We start from the raw sequence: 8,522 nt of genomic DNA, 5'->3' as shown, positions 1-8,522 counted from the left end.
AATCAATCAACTTGTTACCTTCTAGAACTGGAGAAGCAAATAGAAAATAGACACGAACTGATCAATCACTGAAGTCAGGTCCTGATGTTCTGGAGGGCAGAAATGGGCTCCAACCTGTTCAGGGTAGATCTTTACAGCTTTTCTCACTGCACTTCCACAGTGAGTGATGAAACTCCCTATAGAACAGGTCCAAAGAGAGCCCAGCAGGTCAGAACCAACAGCAGCAGCACAGATAACACAACCCCAGGGTAGAAGAGCTGCCCCAAAGCTACTTGACTACAAATGTAAAGCCTACCACAACTTCAGGCTGGAAAGACAGCAAACCTTAGGTTGTCATTAGAAACAAGCTTCTTGAAAACCCAAGGTTATTTCTTTGATGATGGTTTTGTGTGAATTGCAATTAGAAAGTATCTTCTGCAAGCGCTTTCCTTGTCAGTTTGCTACACCTCGTTTGTTTCTAATCAAAGGTGAGAGTTTATTTCCAACATCAAAGCTGAGAGAAAAGCAATGCTATGCAAGCAATTTACAATAGAAAAACAAGAAATAAGATTGTTATAGTCCTTTTGCTCTTAATTACCGAAGATTTCAAAGCCAAAGGGAATTTTGCCTTCACATTTTGTTCAGGACTTTGCTAAGATTTACAACACCCAGTCTCTTTCTGGGCACACATCTAAAAGGAAGTTCACTAGAAGAAAACAATCAACAGTATTTGTATTTTAGTGCTGTCATGCCCTACTCTTCTGAGAAGGTTCTTTCCTGGTTTTGCTGCAGAACACCTGGCTACACTGAGGCATCACACTGCAGGCTGTGATATTTCTGTAGATAGGTGCTGTGCTGTGGAAATCCTGTAAGATGTCTATGTAAGTGAAAAGCTAAAATCTTGGAAGGAGGGATGCAAATGTTGCTATGCATGGAAACATTTACTTATTTTTAAGTCAGTTAGTGTCTCTGTATCAAATATAATCACAAAACATCATGCATAGAAAAGATTTCAATACTTATGGCTTTACTCCTTCCTGCACTACTAATATGTATTAACAACAGTATTCTCAACATTTCCTTTTAGAATTAAAAATATTATGAAATCGGAGGTGCAAATGACCAGGCTAGGAGACACCTGTCCTCATACAGATTATTTTCTTGGCAACCCCTAACAAAAACCAGGCAGGCTGCATCGACAGCATTAAGAACTTTGTACATCTGCTCAGGTAAGGCATCCTGACAGCTCTATGCTCTGTTAAAGGGAATTAAAAATTTGCAAGCAAGTTGTTTTCATCCAAGTTATAAACGTTAAAAAAAAAAAAAATAAATTTCATCTTGTGTGTGCTCAGTGGAGATTAGTTACAGTTAATTAATTCCTGCATTTATGTGTTCTTACACACCAGATGGCTTGGTGAGCTATTCAAGCACTCCCAAACACGACATTTTCTGGCAAGTTCCTTATGGAGACTGGACACCACTGGCAGTTTGTCAACAGCTTCGTACTGCTGTGAAAATGGATAAATAATGCTGACAGTTCTCAGCTGTCCCAGGAAATGTGTTTCCATCTTGATGAACCACAGTAGTGAGTATAATAAAAATGCAGATCCAAAGAGGCTTGGACTGAATGCTTATCCATAATCTTAGAACCTCCCTGGAGGCTGACTCCAGAGAAGCCATTTCCATGGAAATTCCAGCAGGACACCATTGCAGATTAATAATCTGGCTTCAGATCTAACTACAACTCCAGGTGAGAAATCACTTTGGCATCTGTGTCTTCGGTACATTCCACGGGAAGAATGAGGCATCCATGAAATGGCAAACAACAAGATTTATATTAAACCTTTAAAAGATCCTTAGTAAAAGTAACTACCATCTAAACTTGGAGAACACGTAAGTGTAAAATAGGGCAGAAGACTGAACTCTCAAAAAGTCAATGTTCTATAATTTTCTGCAGAAAAGTCATATCTATGTCAAGGGGAAAGAAGTACTATTTATGCAAATAGCTGTTGAAAATAGTCAGGAATTATTTAAGACAGAGGAGTTTGATTCAGCAAAGCCCTCCAATCTGCACCTTCCATGTGTGTCTCTGTTGTCAGACTCTTCTCAGTTGTTTTTTTTCCATCTCTGAACCAAGAACTTCTTATTTCTAATCCTCTGCCACAGTTATATACACTGCTTTACATTCAGTAGAGGCCACAGGGGAGCTGGTAAATTATCTTTCTGGATTTTTTTGCACATCAGGAGTAGGAAGAGGAGTTCTCACCCCAAAAAAAAAAAAAAAAAATTTAGGCTGTAGAGTGTCATGGAGCTTCCCACGAATGAGAGTGATCTCTCCATTAAATTTAATTGAACTTATATCTTGCCTACACTGACCATGAGCACAATCTGCCCCAGCTGGTTTCTAACATCTGTGGAAGGGGCTTCCACGATGAAAGATGTCCCTTCGAATAAGAGCACCTCAAACAACCGCCCTCTGTAGCAAACCAGACAGGCTGAACTTGTTAAGGACAACTGCTGACTCACAGAGCAGTAAAAACTCTGTGACATTACAGCCAGAGTTGGTAAACTGTTTCTTGACTGACAATTTTCTCTCTGGCTAACGTGTTATCCAGTAAGAGACTGTAATTGTAACAGATATGTTTACAGCTCACTGTTTTCACACACGTGGGTGGGGTTTCAGCAAGCTGAAAAGTCTCATCCATCCATACTTAATGTTAATATTTAGACTAGATTTATACTTGCTAAATGTAATGACTCCCAAGAGTCATCCTCGAGTAGGAGATGGACTCAGCATAGTTCCCAAACTGTCCCATAGGGCTGCTGCTGCAGGGTCAGCCTCAGTAACAACCCTATTGCTGATTGCTGTGGCCTTCACTCCTCTTAATGCTTAATAAAATGCTTTTTCATAACTAATTTTTGGGATCTTGCACAGCATATTCAAGAAGAATTAGAAGATTAAGCAGGAAAAACAAATGCTAGAACATTTTAACTATTGCTAGTATTTCACATTGTCTCTTTTCAGGATGTGGCTGTAATCTCCAAACCAAAAAGAAATGCTTCTTCTGGGCAGAGAAAGGCAGGTCTGCACTACCAGAAAGCGGCTTCCTAAGGCATATGAAGACAGGGACAGAAAAGCATTTCAACTTTACAGAGAACAGAAATGTGATTTTCTTTTCCAAGTTGAATTCTGAAGCAAATAGTATTTCCCTGGTGAATAGCAAGTGTCAGCCAGCATTTGCAGCCTCGAGGAATGATTGCCTGAGTAAATTTGGGAAGACCACAGTCTTTCATGATAACTTTCAGTCTCTAGCCTTCCAGCTTCACCTCAAAAATAATTGATGAGCTTTGTGGCAGAGAAAAACTCCCTTCTTTTCAAAGGAGTTACACCCTTTTGCTAAGGAAGCAGCACTGATAAGGGTCCTTCAGGTCACTTCTAACATTCACTTCATACACATCTGTCTTGACATAGGACAACTAAATTATGCATGACTGATATGCTTCCAGTTACTAGATCTAGTTAAAATAACATGAGATCCCAGGAACACAGACACCTCCATGCATGGGGGCATCACCTCCCACCTCTGTTACTGCCTGAAACTGGAACAGACCCTGATTGCATTAAGAAAAGATAAGATCTCCCAACAAAAACTTTGAGAAGTGAAAACCAGAGGCAGGGGGGGAAAAAAACACAAACAATTGAGTTTGGATAAAAAGGTAACCCAAAAGCTCCTAAATAATTAACAATCACTGGTGAAACTTCAAAATCCAGGAACATTTCAAAAGAGCCCTGTTATCCCCAAGGAGGGAGATGGACTTGAGCACAACGAAGACACACAGAAAATAGTGATTTGGTTTTTTTTTTAATGTTGTCCTGAAGCCCTGAAGATATCGATCTCCTAAATATCACTTGAGTAAACGCTGATGAGAGGGCAAGCTATTAACCTCAGGTTTGCAAGTCTTGCAATCCAAAATACCCTTGTTGGGAGATAGGAATATTCAAGACTCCTGCAGAAAGGAGAACCCACTGAAGGATTTTTGACCACCCTAAAGTAACTAGACAAAAGAAAACCATATTACTTTGGCAGCTTTTCTTAAAAGACAGTGCTCAAAGGAAAGACTACTGTCAAATGCAGGTCTACAGACAAGGCTGTTTCTGCCTCCAGAAAAATAATATTCTGTTGAATGGAAATTATATAGTGAAAGTAAGGTGAAACCAGATTAGAGTCTCACCACTTTGAGGGGAAACTGAAAATCAGAAAGTAATAAGGGCAAGAACTCAGAAGGGATTTCACGGGTCAAAATGCAAAACAAATGCAAAAAGGAGTCTTACAATAGGCATAACAACAGTTGAGCCCCAAATAATTTCCAGCAGTTCAAAAACACTTTCCCAAAGCTACAGAAATAACCATTAAGAAAAATGGAGGCAGAGGAGAGCAGCACAAAGGTGCACAGGGACAGCCAGGAGGACCGCTGTCAGCAGTCTGGGAAAACAAGGCTGAGATGATGTCTCAGCACTCTCATCAGACATAATACAACATTACTTGACAGAACTCTTTGAATGACATATCAGTGTTCATGGCTCAGCTTGAAAATCTTGTTTGTAATCTGAATTAAAAAACTCATAATCTCATTAAATAAAAAATACAGTGCAAAGACAGCGCCTTCTGAAAGACTGAGTCAAACACAAGCCACAGTGGGAAGCAGTTAGGCTGGTTATAAATACTGGGAATATTAGAAATATATGGACTAAAATTAACATGAATCAGAAACTTGGATATGACTAATTTAATTTACGCAAAGAGGACATCCGTGTAACCCTTTCAAACACAACTGTGTTACCACAGCAAGAACTTGGACATTTCCCTGAGCTACCAGGACACAGCTTGCCAAAGGACATCACCATGCACATTTATGCAGAAAGAAGCTTCTAGTGGTTTTAACTGGTATTGACTTTGTACTCTCTGTTCTCTATTATGGGGTGCATTAACACAAAACCTCAAAACAAAATTCCGCCGAAATTAATGAGTTCTCCATGACAAAAAGGGACTTGCTGAGCTGATATAAAAGTCAGTAAAAATTCGTGGAAATTACTCTGAGGTTCAGTTGAAAAGTTAATGAATTTCAAAAAGTTAATGAATTTCAATGAGCCCAATTACTAACACAGATTCTGAGTTTCATCAGTATCCTGGTCGAACAGACCCACAATCAGAACCTCAAAAGAAGAAAGAGGAAACCTGAATTTCAAGAAGTGCAACACTGAAGGAGGCTGTGGAAAGGATGTGTAGATGATGACACAACTACCCTCCTTACCATCCTTGATTTCATTTGTTTGTGCCTTCGTGATGGAAGGAGCACGACTGTAGTACTTGCATCCTTTATAGCAGAACCATAGAGGATAACCACTGGAGCCAAATGGAAGAAATTAGGTATTCATGAAGTGCAAAGTGATAAATTAATTAGAAAAAATGCCCTGCTGGGCAGCTACATGCCAGACCACAGATAGGTGCAATTAGAGGCAGACAAAAGTCACCTAGGGAAGCAGGCAGGGACATCTCTAGGGATGGGGCACAGAAGCCTGCTTTTCTAGGACCTCCTTAGGGCAGCCAGGTTGTTTAGCCTCAGCTTTCTGACCCCTCCTGGCAATCATTATCAACTTTGCTCCAAACTTTGCAGACGAGAATTCTGCTTTCTCACTTCTCAGTTGAGAAAATCCTCTTTTGAGTCATGCCCAAACTGTGCAGAAGGGAGTGAAAAATAAAACAAGTGCAGAAAGCAACGAGCAAATCATCCAAGGAGCAAAGCACAGGCACAAATCAACAGAAACCTGAATCCAGTTAGCCACATTGCTGCTTTCTTGCACAAGTAGGACAATCTTCTCCCTGCTGTTCTGACAGAGGGGAGAACCTTGAAGATTTTCCACCAGCGATTTTCCACAGAACTCATTGTGCAGACAATTTTTTACACTCTAGAAACACACAAATTGTGGTTGCAATAATTCCCCTGGATGCCCACACTTGACTGCGGGGCCAGGAGCTCCCACTGTCTGCAGCTGGAATGGAGCAGCTCATTGCCTGAGGATCTGGGGTTTATGCAGAGCAGGTTCAGCTACTCCCCATGGTAAAACTTCAACACTGCAGGGCTGTCTGTAGTATTTGCTTTAGGAAAATACACATTTAGCTATGAAAGATCCTATACCTAGTACAGACAGGTATTGTTTGCACGGTCAGGAATATTTCCAATTTCGGAAAACAAAAGCAAGACCCCAGCAAACCAGACCATACATTGCTGTGTCATCTGTCTTATTGTTCATTTCCCATCTCGTTTCTACCACCTCAGAGCTCCTGCACCATCAGCACTGTTCTCTTGCTGCAGCAGTGAGAAAAATGTCATTCATTAAACAAAGAACTTCTACTGAGGTACAATGGGGCTTCATGTTTGTCCTGGTTTTGCCCACCAGCCCCTCTGGGGATGAAAATATTTTTCTCCAGGTGGATTTCCGGAGAAAAAGCCAATCAAAAGTTTTAATAACTCCTCTGCCAATTACATATTTAAGAAAATGGAAGAGAAGGTGGTTGTGCAGATGAAATTGGGAGCTGTAGCCATGTAGGAAATGGTGTCAGGCCCCAAGTGGGCCAGGGCCCCCTCCTCCTTCAGCGGCACTGAAGCCCCCCTTCTCTCCTGTAAGAGAGTGGAGGAAAAAAAAAAAAAAAAAAAAAAAAAAAAAAAAAAAAAAAAAAAAAAAAAAAAAAAAAAAAAAAAAAAAAAAAAAAAAAAAAAAAAAAAAAAAAAAAAAAAAACACAACTTAGACAAGGACTGACTGCCTGGACAAAACTGCGGCAGAAGAAATTCCAGGCAGAGATAACAAAACCTCCAAGGTCAAACTCTTCTCTTCCCTCGACCCTCAGAGAGTATTGCTTCCAAGCACACTATCAGATACAGAGAAATCACAACCAGGGATGACTTAGGAAGTTCAAAATAAAACAAAAATCAGGGCAAATAATTGCCAAACAATGGTTTGCCACACTCAATCAGATCAAGAGCCCAGAGTCTATCATCTTTCATGGCGTCAGAGAATAATTATGATTGGAAAATACCTTTGAGGTCTTTGAAGTCAGCTATTCCAGAGGTACTGCCACTATGTGATATTCAGAGGCCAGAAGGTGGAAAAAAAGGTCTAATTTTTCCCTAGTACATCATACCTCTTGTCTGCATGTCCATCAGCACAGGCCATGTTGCAGCATCTCCTCAAAATCACAGGAGACGGACAGAACACAATGGATCCGTCTTTCAAACATGAGTGAGGTCCTTAAGAGTCTAGGAAATTTTAACAGATAAAACTGCATATCTCAAAGTTACCTACGAAGCTGGTTTGACTTTACGTGACTTTAAAACAACTGGCTTTCAGATTTACTATTTCTTCCTGCCGTGACAATGCTGTGTTTCTCTGTCAGCCCCATGGGGACAGGGATGGTGCTGGAGGCACACGGAAGGTCCAAGGGGCACAGCACAATCCTTGGCTCAAGGACTTCAGCCTGCAGCTGGCTGGGAGCCACTACTGCTGCCCACAGCTCCCTGCTGGGATGGAGAGCCCAGAATCACCCACCAGCAGTGATGAGCTACTGGGAACAGTAATTACACGTCTCTCACTGGGTTCTACTGCTAATCCTATCTCTCGCACACAGGAGGCAGTGTCATCAGAGGAAATGCATTTCTGTAAAAGGTGTGACATCAGAAAAAATAAAACTCTACCAGAAGTGAAGCAGTAAGACAAAATACCAGCAGAGGAAGCCATTCCAGGTGACACAGGAGTGCTCTCAGGAAACAGCAGACTGGAGAGCTTTCCAAGCTAAAATATCAGCAGCCTGGTATAAAGAGTTAAGGGGTTGTGTATTTCCTTCACAGAGAAAATATTTTCAGTAAAGCAGCAAAGATACATCTGCTATAAATATTTAACAACTCTGTATCAGCTTGAAGCAAGCAGGCTGAATTGAGCCTTCATTTTGAAGCAGTCTCTGTTTCCAGCAGAGCAGACACAGGTAACACCACCCTCTGCTGTAGCAAAGCACAAAGTGCCTGGCTGGATGGCACTGCAGCCAGCACAGCCACCAGCACAGCCACCAGCCCCAGGGAGCCTTTGGACACCATGAACTCCTCACCCAGGGGGGCACACTGCTGCTTTCTCTGCTGAGCCACCCTCGTCCCATCCCAGCTGATGGGGTGAGAGGGTGACAGGGACACTCCAGGGTCCCCACAGCTCTGGCACTTTGATTCAAAGTGCATTGATTTGCAGAGTTTAAAGTGTGTCTGTACTGAAATACACTCAAGCTTTTGTTCTTGTTTGTACTAATTTATAATTTATGCTATATATAAATGATTTCTAAACTATGTTCAGTCTTCTATTACCCTTTCCTCATGGCATGTTCTGTTCCCTGTTAAAATTGCAAAGTGATCTGATGTAAATATCCATTTTCTAGAAAGCTCAATACAGTTGCTCTGTTGCAATCAACAGCCTAAAATCTGAGTGTACAACTCAGCATGT

Source organism: Empidonax traillii, unplaced genomic scaffold, assembly GCF_003031625.1.
Source record: "Empidonax traillii isolate 1590-97213 ecotype Southwest subspecies unplaced genomic scaffold, ASM303162v1 scaffold735:size313519, whole genome shotgun sequence".
Classification (NCBI taxonomy): domain Eukaryota; kingdom Metazoa; phylum Chordata; class Aves; order Passeriformes; family Tyrannidae; genus Empidonax; species Empidonax traillii.
This window is presented reverse-complemented; position numbering follows the sequence as displayed.